Source organism: Perognathus longimembris, chromosome 28, assembly GCF_023159225.1.
Source record: "Perognathus longimembris pacificus isolate PPM17 chromosome 28, ASM2315922v1, whole genome shotgun sequence".
NCBI lineage: Eukaryota > Metazoa > Chordata > Mammalia > Rodentia > Heteromyidae > Perognathus > Perognathus longimembris.
In genome coordinates, this window is record NC_063188.1 from 82723113 (window position 1) to 82736550 (window position 13438).

Genomic DNA, 13438 nt, shown 5'->3' on the forward strand with positions numbered 1-13438 from the left:
TCCTGGAAGGTTCCGCTACCTTTTAATAACACTGTAGGCTGATGCCCAGGACTTTAACGCATAGCCATTGCAGAGATAGTCCAGATCTAATGCACATTACCTTCTTAGTCTTTGTGTGAAATATAGTATTTCAAGTCATTACTGTTTGTTTACTTTGTGCATGATCGTGTGTGTGTGTGTGTGTGTGTGTGTGTGTGTGTGTGTGTGTGTGTGTGTTGGTACACAGTCTTCTTCCTTGACTTTTCCATTAATGGCCAGTACTCTACTTGAGCCACACCCTCAGTTCAGGATTTTCTTTCTTTCTTTTTTTTTTTTTTTTTTGTTTTTACTGCTAGTTAATTGAAGATTGTCTCTTGGACTTCTCTGCCCAGCTGCATTCAAATGGTGATCCTCTGGATCTCAACCTCCTGAGTAGCAAGTATTACAGGTGGAAACCATTGGTTCCTTGCTTCATTGTTTTTTTATCTTAAATTCACCACTGTTTCAAATTATAATTGGTTGATCTTTCATTCCCTCAATGATTATTTATTAGGCATTTCTGGGGTTATATTTTTAGATGCTTTAGAGAAAAATGAAAAATGTAAAACAAACAAACAACCCACATATAAAAAGCTGCTTTAGAGTTAGAGATGATGTATGTAGTATACTTTGTCAAGTACATAGTACAGAAAGTTTCTTAGAATTAAGACTAAGTACAAAATATGCAAATAATTTGGTCTCCTATTATAAATTTCCAAAACATTTTCTACAACTAGTTATCTCTAGCAACCATCATACTTAGTAAAAGAAGCTTAACTATAATAAGTTTTCACATAAATGTAACCAATCCAGAGTTTTCTTGGTTATTTCCAAGTTCTTGTTTTTCACCTTATCTCTGAGGTGGTAGCCAAGTTCCAATGGGCTCAGTGTGAGGCAAGTTTTTCACAGAACTTCAGCAAAGGAGCCATGTTGTCACTGGTGCTAGCACATCAAATGGGATTTGTGCTCACATACTTGCTCAGATATTTCCACAAAGTCTTTGCTGCTTACTCTACTCTATCACTCTTATCATAACCCAGAATACCCAAGTTCTGCCATTGTTCTCTTGGCTACATTTGTACTTAGAAAAACACCTGGGTGGGGTAGCTAGGCACTGGTGGCTCATGTCTGTAATCCTAGCTATTCAGGAGGCTAAGGTCTGAGGATTGAGGTTAGAAGTCATCTTGGGCAGACAAATCCAATTATCTCTACTTAGCCAGCAAAAAGACAGAAATGGAGGTGTAGCTCATGTGGTGAAGTGCCAGCCTTGAGCAAAAAAGCCAAATGAGAGCATGTGTCCTTAAGTTCAAGCCCCAATACTGGCATAAAAAGAAAGAAAAGACGGGGCTGGGGATATGGCCTAGTGGCAAGAGTGCCTGCCTCATATACATGAGGCCCTGGGTTCGATTCCCCAGCACCACATATACAGAAAACGGCCAGAAGTGGCGCTGTGGCTCAAGTGGCAGAGTGCTAGCCTTGAGCAAAAAGAAGCCAGGGACAGTGCTCAGGCCCTGAGTCCAAGCCCCAGGACTGGCCAAAAAAAAAAAAAAAAAAAAAGAAAGAAAAGAAAAGAGAAAACACCTGTTATTTTTACTATGAAGGAGCTTATGAAAGCTTCAAAAGCTTCCTTAGATCCTTCTGCCTGGATATTGTCAACTCCCGTGAGCCATTTTCACTTGACTTTCCTCTCTCCACAGATAAGGTATAGGGAGGTACCTTGCTCTGGTTCATTCCAACTCCAGTGGGAGCATAGATTTTCCTTAGTTTTTAGTCCCTGCAGAAGCTCTTCCCCTCTTCTGACTATTTCACTATGCCTAATCCAGGTCATTGTTACCTCTTCGCAAAGCGCAGCATATACTCCAGGTCTTTTTTTTTTTTTTCATAAATCCTGTGCCCCAACTTTATGTGGCTCTGAAAATGACCATACTGTTACAAGTTATTTACTCCTGCTCTCAAAGTACTATTTCTGCTAGCAGTGTTAATAACTCTATTTTGAAAACCTCAAACCCAGAGTCATTTTTCCTTTTATTCTGCTCGAATTATTCTCTCTTCCCTGAGTTGATGCCCCTGCAAGGAAGGGAGAACAATGTGTATAAGGAAGGGCAAGGGGGAAGAAGCCTCAGATCATTTCTCAAATTGTTGATCTGCATGTGTATGTGTGTGTGTGTGTGTGTGTGTGTGTGTGTGTGTGAAAGAGAGAGAATATAAAAATTAACTAAAACGAAAGGCTACTTTACAAGAGACACAACAGTAGTTGATTATTGACCAAAATGGTATGAATACCGTACTGTCACTGGCAGATCAGATCAATATGGAACAGTTTCAGGAGTTTTCAAAGAGGAGTAAGCATTGATTAACCTGTAATATGTAAACTGGTGAAAATATCTAGTAGTTTATTAGTCCAACTTCGTATCACTGCAACAAATATCTGAGAAAAATAACTTACAGGAAGATTTAATTTAGCTCAAGGTTTCAGAAATGTCCATCTATCATGGTTGGGAAAATTTGGTGTACCCAAGCAGTTCACATCATGGCAGAAAGGAAGTAGGAAAACTGACAAACAAGGTTTCCAAACCTGTCTCCCACTAACTTCTGCTTTTATTGGCTTAGATTGGCCTGGGGCTTTCTTAAGGGAGTTATGGGAAGATAAACAAAATGACACATTCCAAGAGATAGATAACAAAAATCAGGAAGTACTAAGGTAAGCAGTTTCAGTAACACATCTAGGATACCAAGAATCACTAAGATAAGGACATACAGGGACTCCAACTGTCTTTTGACAGAATAACTGCAGAAGGTCAGACACTCATACTCCTGTGTCTTTACTTAGACATAGAATAAGCAACCACACAACCAGTTTTCCTCTGGTAGCATTCATACTCTAAGCACCCTAATCAAATCTACAGCCAGTCACAAGCCCCATAGGACTCTAGGATTCTCAGAGAGTTTATCCATTGATGAGGCTGGAGGCCTCATGACCTACTCAGCTCTGACCGCTGCTGCCTCAAGGACCAAGCTTTTACCACATGAGTCTTTGGGGGAATATTCTAGATTCAAATAACACTCTTCCAAAACAAAGACTTGGAAACCTTATAACTAACACAATAGCCTTTCCTTGGTACTTTCCCCTTGGCATCTTCTGTATCTCTAGCTACTGCAGCTATCTTTCCATAACTGGGAGCATCATTCCATAACCATACCATATGTACTTCCATCTCTGTGGTCTAAACTTGAATCCACATATGATTATCAACTTGATTAGAATGAGAAATGCCTAGGAGATTAGTAAAGGAAACCTCTGAGTGTGCTTGTGAAGGTATTTCTGGAGATCACTAGATCTCTAGTTCCTCACTTTCTCTTTTTGTTTCCTAGCTGCCGTGAGGTGAACAGCTTTGCCCCACCACATGTTCCCTACCATGATGTCCTGCCTTGCCACAGGTCCATAGTTACCACAGGACCAAATGGCCAGGTACTGAAACTTCTGAAACCATGAGCTAAAATAAACCTTTCTTCCTTTTAAATAGTTTCTCTTAGGTATTTTGTCACAGAAATAGAAGCCTGGCTAACACAAAAGGTACCTACTAACATCCCTACATAGTTCAAAGTTTATTGATTTCTCAACAAAACTGACATACATAATAATAGAGATTATAGAAGTTGAAAGAGAAAGATAAGATGTGCTGGGGAAATAGGAAATAGTCACTGACTTCAAAAACTTCCAGAAGTCTGACTACTTCCTATGGACACTGGTCCCTAGAGATCTAGAGCACATAGCTGGAGGTGGGAGGCCAATTCAATTCTAAATACATGCACAAAATAGAAGGTAAATTGACAGGGTACTACTCAACCTGATTTTAATATATACTTATCATTGGGAACACTATCAGCTGTGTTCAACCATTATTTCTTCATTGGTATTTTTGTTGGGCCATCAAAGCCAGGGGTTTATAGTAGAAATGCACATCAAACTTAGCACAGAACTGAGTTTATAGTATTATATTTAAAATCTCATAGCCTATTCATAATATTCTCTGTGTGTGTGAGAGAGAGAGAGAGTGAGAGACAGAGAGAAGAGTGTGTGTGTGTAATGGGTAACTCTACCACTTAATCCACAGTTCCACTAAAGGCTTTATGGTGAAATAAGATTTTCATGGACTTACCTGCTCAGGCTGACTTTGAACCAGGATCCTCAGATCTCAGGCTCCTGAGTTAGCTAGGGTTACAGACTGGAGCCATCAGTTATATTGGATTAGTACTTATCTTTGTGGTCTCATTTGAATTTAATGACCTTGGTAAAGAACCTGACTCCAAATCCAAGCACATTCTGAGATTCTATGATTTGAATATATGAATTTAGAAGGGAGACACAAATTGGCCCTTAGCAGAAAGAATTGTGCAGTTTTCTTACCTTCCATATAGTATGGCTGCTCAGTGATAGAACTCTGGCTCATAATAGTCCCTTACCAGAAACTTCTGTTAACTGAGTGAATGAAAGTCCTAATCTTCCCAGTTGATGAAGGGTGAATTCTGTAGGCCAGACATAAGACTACTCTGTGGATTCTATGTGCTGGGAAAATACTCTTATCCTCAAGAGTCCTTAGTGAATATACATATTGATTTGCACAAATCTTGCATCATTTCCCTAAAGAGTTGAATTAATTTGTCAACACATACACAGATACACACACACACACACACACACACACACACACACACACACACACACACAATTCCAGATGAGCAGATTTTAAGATGGTGTAGGACCTGGGAGGTTTCTGGGTGGCTGAGTATATGAGTACTTGAGTTCCATCCTCAACAGGACAAAACAAGAAAACAACTACCTGTCACCCAGATGCATATTCTTCTTTACAGTCATCAGATAAACACAAGACAACTGCTTAGGGCAAGAGTAACTATCATTGGTTTTTGGTATCTGAAATAGAGTAGAATTTCTCCTTGAGGAGTAGGGACTAGGAGACACGCAATATCTTTATAACAAATATATATTGTTAACAAATACCAAGAAGTCTATAAGACTGCTTGTTTCTCTCTCTCTCTCTTTTTTTTTTTTTTACCAGTCCTGGGCCTTGGACTCAGGGCCTGAGCACTGTCCCTGGCTTCTTTTTGCTCAAGGCTAGCACTCTGCCACTTGAGCCACAATGCCACTTCTGGCCATTTTCTGTATATGTGGTGCTGGGGAATCGAACCCAGGGCTTCATGTATACGAGGCAAGCTCTCTTGCCACTAGGCTATATCCCCAGCCCCTTGTTTCTCTCTTTTGAACTTAGAAAGTGTTTATTGTGATGTGTTTATAATTTCTTATTTTAAAAGACCACGTCTTCATTGAAGAAAATATGAAACAATTGGTAAGCAGAAAAAGAAGACATTAAAAATAATCTTAGGGGTTGGAGATTAAGCTCAGTGGAAGAGCACTTACCTGGCAAGTGCAATGCCTTGAATTCAGTACTCAGCTCTGTAAAAAAATAATCCTATCCAGGCGGTGGTGGCTCATGTAATCCAGCTACTCAGGAGGCTGAGATCTGAGGATCTCGGTTTGAAGCCAGTCTGAGAAGGAAAGTACTCTCATCTCTAACTAGAAAGCTGGAAGTGGAGCTATGGCTCAGAATAAAAGCTCAGGGACAGTGCCCAACCCTGAATTCAAGCCCTGGAATGCACACATGCACACACGCACCACCACCACCACCACCACCAACAACAACAATCCAAGTTCCAGAACTTAGAAAAAAACATGATAGCTTGGCAGTGGTGGCTCAAGCCTGTAATCGTAGCCACTCACAAGGCTTAGATCTGAGGATCATAATTCAAAGCCAGCCCAGGCAGGAAAGTCTGTGGCACTCTTATCTCCAATTAACCACCAGAAAACTGTGGCTCAAGTGGTAGAGCCTTGAGTTAAAGAGCTCAGAGACAGCAACCAGGCCCAGAGTTAAAGCCCCATGACTGACAAAGAAAACCAAAAAGCCATGATGACTGCATATTATTTCCATTTATTTTTTACTGTGCCTGGTGTGGAACCTAGAGCCTCTAACATGTTAAGTACACTGCCGAGCTAGATTTACCTCCCCCGGTGCAGGGATGCTAAGCTTACTCCCTTATCAGTGCTCCCCTTTTCACCCTCTCCCTGGGCACCTGACCATCAGGCGGCCAAGGTGGAGTGAAGGGACACAGGCTAGCCTAAGGTGCACGCGGCCGTACGAGATCCCTTTTCCTCCCTCCTTATCCACGAAGGAAGCCAGGCACATGGAGTCTCGGAGACAGCCTCAAGAGCAAATCTGATTTAATAAGGGAGTGGCTAACAGTTGATATAGTAGGGGTGACGAGAAAAGGGGTGATAGACCAGGAGCTGGCAATAGGCTGGCGAGCTTGTCATAAAACCCCCTCATGAGCTAACGTCACCTACATAGCATCACCCCATGGGCAAAGCCCACGAAAATGGGGAGCACATGGGCTGGCGAGAAAGTTGGGGGGCTGGTCGCAAATCCAGTTCTTCTGGTTCCAGACCCAGAGAATTGTGGCCTGCTTCCGCATTCCCTCAGGGCTGGGGGAAGGGCGGCGCGTCCGGAGCACTCTCCTCTGCCCTTCCCCCTCAAGGCCAAAGCTGAATCCCAACAGTACACAATCTACCTCTGAGGTATAATGCTAGACCTTCCAATGGCATGAAACTAAATTACATTATCTGTACTTCCCTATGTCATTTTTCTTTAAAAATATTGTAATAGCATTCATATGTTTTGTTAGATAAATGAGTATATTTGTTTACTCATTTATTTAGTGAGTTTTTTGTAATCACTGGTTTTCAGTTTGTTGACAACTCTGAAAACAAAGCAATGTACATATTTACAGGCATATCTTTGAAAACATTCACAACTTCTTGCTTAGGATAAATTTTGGTCGTCTGTGCCTCTTCTTTTGAAAAGTTTCTATTCAATTCAGTTGCCCATTTGTTGATTGTGTTAATTTTTTGGTTTATAATTTTTGTGCTCTTTATATATTCAAGACAGTAAGCCTCTGTTGGATGAATAGGTGGTGAAGTTTTTCTCCTATTCTGTAGGCTATTTAATTACTCTGGTAATTGTTTCTTTTGCTGTGCAGAAGCTTTTAAAATTTGACTTCATTTTTAATTCAATACTATCTCATTTGTCAATCCTTGCTAGTATTTCCTGGGCTACTGCAGTCTTATTTCCAAAAGCAATTGGGGGGCTGGGAATGTGGCCTAGTGGTAGAGTGCTAGATAGCATGCATGAAGCCCTGGGTTCAATTCTTCAGCACCACATATAAAGAAAAAACTGGAAGTGGTACTGTAGCTCAAGAAGTAGAGTGCTAGCCTTGAGCAAAAGGAAGCCAGGGACAGTACGCAGGCCCTGAGTTCAAGCCCCAGGACTGGCAAAAAAAAGTAATTGGCCTCTGCCTCTGCATTCCCTATGTTTTCCTTTGATGTTTCAAAGTTTCAGATCTTACAGTAAAGTCTTTGATCCATTTTCAGTTGATTTTTTTAATAAGGTGAGGTATAGAGATCTACCATTAGTCTCCCTTGTGGTAATATCCATTTTCACAGCACAACTTGTTATACAGGCTATCTTTTGTCCAATGTATAATTTTGGCTGTAGCTATAGGGATTTATTTCTGGGTCCTCTCTTCCTGTTCACTGGTCTATGTGTCTATTTTGTGGCAGTACCATGTTATTTTTGTGATTATAGGTCTCTAGTATAATTTCAAATGTACATTTTAATACATGACACCTATTGATATTTATATATTTACATTGTTATCTGTCACTTCCCTATAATTATAACATTTTCAGGGATGATTTGCTTGAAGTTTTGAGGTAAGCTATGAAAATTGAAAATAATATTAATTTGTAACCGTTTTCAGTATTTATAATTTCTATTTTTATATTGTCCAAATGTCATCCGAAATTAAAAAAGAATATTTGTGATTTATAACTTATGGGAAAAAGCCTTGTCTGAATGATGGATCCCATTGGTTTGCAAAATACAACATTCTATTAGGAAATAATCGTGAATACTTAATCTTACCATCTATTAATTCATTTGAGAATATCTATTGAAATTCTGGCTTGTCTCCTTTTTGTGGAATGTATTCTTTTGTGTTAGATTTTTTAATATTAAGTAACACTGTGTTTCTGGGTAAAAATCCTTTTCACTTGATATACTAGTCTTTTATTTCATAGTGGATTGACTTGCCAGTGCTGTGCTTAGAATTTTTGTTTATATACACTCTCTAGATTACTGAATCAGCTTTGCCTTTGAATGTCTATCAAGTTTTGATATTGTGGTCTTGTTAACTCCTTAAAAATGAATTCCAAGCTTTCTATCATTTTTCTTTACTTGCAATTGTTTAAGTAGCATTAGAATATTACAAAAATGAAACTAACACTAACTTAACAGTTTTTCTTTGAAAAGTTTTTAATTTCTTCCTTAGTTTCTGGCCAATTCTAATATCGTACTTTTCCTTGAACAAGTTCATGTGACTCTTAGATAAGTGCTTCTGGAACATTAATGTGCATAAAGCTCCTAAAGAACTTGTTATCATGTAGATTTGCCTCCACTACTATGTCCTAGTATTTTACCTTAATCCATAAAGCTATCAGAATATCTAAGATGAATATATTTTAGTGACCAAAGATACATTCTCTAATCTGACAACTCATGTTCTGGGGAGAAACCACCAAGGAAATGAGGGAAGCAGGGTAAAGGGAAGAAGAAAAAAGCCAAGCAAGAATGAAAGTTCAGATGATATTCTAGTTTACTTAGATCCTGCAGGAAACCCTGGAATATGTTGAATAAAATGTTTAGAAGGTGGTAGTTTGGATTGAGCTCCTGTACTAACCCCAAGAGATCAAACCGAAATGGAATTACTCATACTAAAGATCCACCAAGCTGAAATTGAATAGTTTGACTTTCTGAGAAATAGGAGATGTGAGAGATAGAAAGGGGGAGAGAGAGGGAGGAGGGAAAAGAAGGAAGAGGGGGAGAAGGAGGAAAAGGAAAAGGAGAGAGAGAGAGAGAGAGAGAGAGAGAGAGAGAGAGAGAGAGAGAGAGAGAGAGAGAGAGAGAGAGAGGCCAAATCTCCAAATGAGCCAATTTTAGGTGGCATAATAAAGGAAGTCCCCTTTGCTGTGACCCTTCTAAAAATTACCCTGAAGTAACTTGATGATATACTATTAGTATTATTTTCTCTATTGTTCTCTTTATTTTCGTTTTACAAAAACCTCACTGTCTTTAAATCACGTAGCAAGAGCTCTTTCTCTATTTTGTAGAATTGGAGCCTGCCTTGATTCATGACTTGCAAATAAAAGGCAATTAGACCTATAACTCGATTTGCTGTAGTTTTGTCTTTTGACAAGGGCAAATTATGACTCAGAGTTTGGCTTGACTTAGGGCCTGGGAATTGGGTTTTGTTTTTACCCATCATTGGGTAAGAGCTGTGGAGTCAAATGTAGGTTAGGAGCGAGTCAAATACCCGGGGACTTCCTGCACCAGTACCTGTGGATAAAGAGACACTCAAAAATAGATGCCAAAGTTGGAGAAAAGTTAATGCTGGTAGAGGGGATCCAAGGAGACCTAAGTAGTATAATGACAATGCTGGCTATAATGTGGATTAATTTCACACCAATATTACTTTAAAAATAAAGCTGAGTGCTGGTGGTTTATGCCTATAATCCCTGGTACTCAGGAGGCTGAGATCTGAGGATCATACTTTGAAGCCAGCCTGGGCACGAAAGTCTGTGAGATTCTTATCTCCGTGAACTGCCAAAAAGTCAGAAATGGAGCTATGGCTCAAGTGGCAGAGTGCTAGCCTTGAAGAAAAATAAGAAAGCTCAGGGACAGTGCCCAGGCCCCAAGTTCAAGCCCCACAACTGACAAAATTTTCCAGCAAAAATTCCACAAAAGGTTATTTCTGCTGTGTGCTAGTGGCTCATGCCTGTAATCCTACCTATTCAGGAAGCTGAGCTCTGAAGACCAAGATTCCAATCAAGTCTGGGCAAGAAAGACCATTACATTCTTATCTCCAATTAACCACCAAAACACCAGATGTATAGCTGTGGCTCCAGTGGTAGACCACTATCCTTGAGTGAAAAAAGCTAAGGGACGGTGCCCAAACCCTAAGCTCAAGCCCCAGTACTGGCATCTCCCCCCAGCACCCCTCCCCCAACACATGAAGTTTTCTCTAACAGTACAAGACACCTAAATAAAGTGATATGGAGATTTTTATTTTTTTATTTATCAGTTTGTAAGGACTACCAAAACAAAAATATCTTAATTTGTGGAAAGCTTATATTTACCTCTTGTTTTATGCAGTTATTAGCTACAGTTTCAGTAATTTATCCAAGTTCTAATCTATATATAAGAAACTCTTTTTGTTCTAATATCTGTTGTAGGAGAACATACATTCAGCTTGTCCAAAACCAGTATTAGATCCGTACACATCAAATTATCTATTCACATGGTAGCAGATTGTATTTTCCCATATCCTTCATGTTCTTCTTATAATAGGATGTTGACACTACTCCACTGAAAAGTAGGGTCTATGTTCCTTCCACTAAATCTCAGTGGAGTTTTTGTCTTGATCAACAGAATAAATGGTTGAGGAAATGGCTCAAGTGTCATAGTGCCTACTTTTTTCTCCCCACCTCCTTTTTCTCTCTCTCCATTTAAACTTAAGACTCAGTCGCTATGTTATATTGTGAGAATGTCCAGAGCATGAAGAGAGGTTGCATGTGGCATTTCATTCTGGTTCTTGATTAAGTATTACGATCTAATTTCTAGTTCATTTAACTTAGGCTATAACCAGATGCTGGATCTAGCTCCAAAAGCAGAGGAAAATAATATATTCAAATTTCCTTGATGTTTTCTCCTTAGAGGAAAAAATATGCTTGTGATCAGTAGTGGAATAACCACATCTAAAATATGATTGCCTCTTCATTAAAACACTGATAGAAGAAACAGAGTTGAAGCAGAAAATAAAAATGTTACTCATTGGGAATGACCAATATTTTAAGAGTTGTGAAGTTTTACAAAATATATTAAAATATAGCTCAATTAAAAAGATAAAATTTTGCAGTTAAAGAGGAGCCCTACTTTACAAGCTTTAAGCTAATTATATTAATTTAATCGAAATATCTAAATAGGCAAAGTATGGACTTTCATTAATTATTTGTGTGTGTACTATCATTGGGGCTTGAACTCAGGGCCTGGGTGCTATCCCTTAGATTTTCACTCAAAATTGACCCAACTCCATTCCTGATGTTTTGGTGGCTAATTGGAAATAAGAGTCTCATGGCCTTTCCTATATGGACTGGCTTTCAACTTGATCCCCAGATCTCAGTTTCATGAATAGCTAGGATTATAGGCATCAGCCACTTGTGCCTGGCTGTCAGTTTCTTGTTTAGTTGGCAGACAATTCTCTTTAGTGGAGTTGGGGGAATGCTGTGCTTTTAATATTTGTGTCTTTACCATCATTTATACATGTAGGTAGAAAATTTCCCCCATGGCCTTGGCCCAGGACCCTTTGGTGTACCTCAGGCTTATCCCATTCAATAACTCTCATTGTCATTCTGAGGTTGCATTTTACTTAGATGTTCCTTCTTTTCTTGATGTAAGCAACCAAGAGTCTGACTGGAATGAAAGGTTTGTTCTAGACTTGTAAAGATTGATTAATACCACCTGCATAAGGATCAATTTGTGACTGTTTCTTTCGTATTTGCTCTTAGGATGACCCAGTGTTATGGGTTCCAAAGACTTCTACATGATGTTGACTCCAAATTTTATGTCTGCAACTCACATCTCTCCCCTGAACTCTCTAGGTTTTATCTATCTCTCTACTTGTATATGGTAGGAATTTTTCCAATAAGAGCTCTTATTTTGTTTGGGACAGGGTCTTGATATATAGTTCAGCTGGCCTTGAACTTACAATTTTCCTTCCTCAGTTTCCTGACTTCTGAGATTCTATGTGTCTTCTTTCATGTTTGGCCCCATCAAAATACTTGATTCTACCTCTACAGCAAATGCCTTCAGTTTTCCTTATTCCATCAATTCCATCAATAGAAACATTGTTCAATCCATTATTCAGGATTCAAAAATTATACATCCTTTCTAATTCTTCTTTTCCTCCTCTAATCATAAAAACCAACCCATTGGCAGGTTCTTGAGGAAATCTACATTCAAAGAATTTTAAGAATTCAACAACATTTCACCACTCCACTACTACTAACCTAATCCAAGCTTTCATTAAGAGGTAAGTGTTAATTTGTCCATGACTTATCACATGCAGAGAGGGAATTGGCCTCCTGCTAATCTCCATAGAAACTGGCCCAGGCTAGTACTTAAGGCAATCAATCCTGTTCAATCATGTGGCTTGGACCTCAGCCCTCCAAGCAGGCCTGGATAGGAGCTGGTGCTTCTCCAATTAAAAAAAAAAACCACTGATGTGTCACACAGCTAGAGTGCTGAGCTGACTTTATTCTCTCCCTTCCATAGCCCTAAAAGAGATGTTGAAAGTATTGAAATGAAACAAGGTTATTCTGTACCACATGGTTCTTATATCATGGCCCTTGATTGTTATACCAGAGAACAGACTGGTAAGATAGGAATAGAGTATGCTATCACTGGGTTATATTTCTTTTTTGTAGTGTTAGGAGTTAACTCAAGGCCCCAGAACATGATAAGTAAATATTCTACCACTGAGCTAGACCTCAGCCCTCAGGATCATGTTCCTGTTGCGTCTTGGCTCTTCTCTGATAAGATAGAGTCAAGATGTAATAGGAATATGATTTTCCCCCTAATCATTCAGCACAAAAGCTCCTCATTTCCCCAAATCCACATTCCTCCTCCACATCTGGCACCTGGGGTGGAGCTACCCAGAGTATAAGGTACAACTGGAACTCAGGTAGCTCCATGAACACTGTTTCAGCAGATCTTGTCTCTTCACTATCAAAACATCTGTATTATCATAAAACAGAGGTTCTATTGCATCCAAATGACTAGTCTAGACTATTTAAATTAAATTGGAACACTACTTGTTCCTACCAAAAAACTACCTTTCATCACCAAATCCACTTCTTCTCTCAGAGTACCACTATCAAAATATTGCCAAAATTCCACCATGTTTTACTGACTTGACCTCCCAACCAGACTGCCTACTTCCACAAAAGGCTTAGGGAGAATGAAGTCACATCATCCTCTAGTTCAATTATCCTGAGGGAATTCCTGTCATGGTAAAATCTACTGTAAAGTCCTTTAGATTCAACATCATCTGACTATTGGCTCATTTCCTCTGCATGTTCTTATTCACTCTGTTCCAACCAAAATAGTCTCCTTTCCTCATCTTGCATCTGCCAAGCTTGTTGTTTTCCCAAGGCTGTCCCTTTGCCTGTGATGAT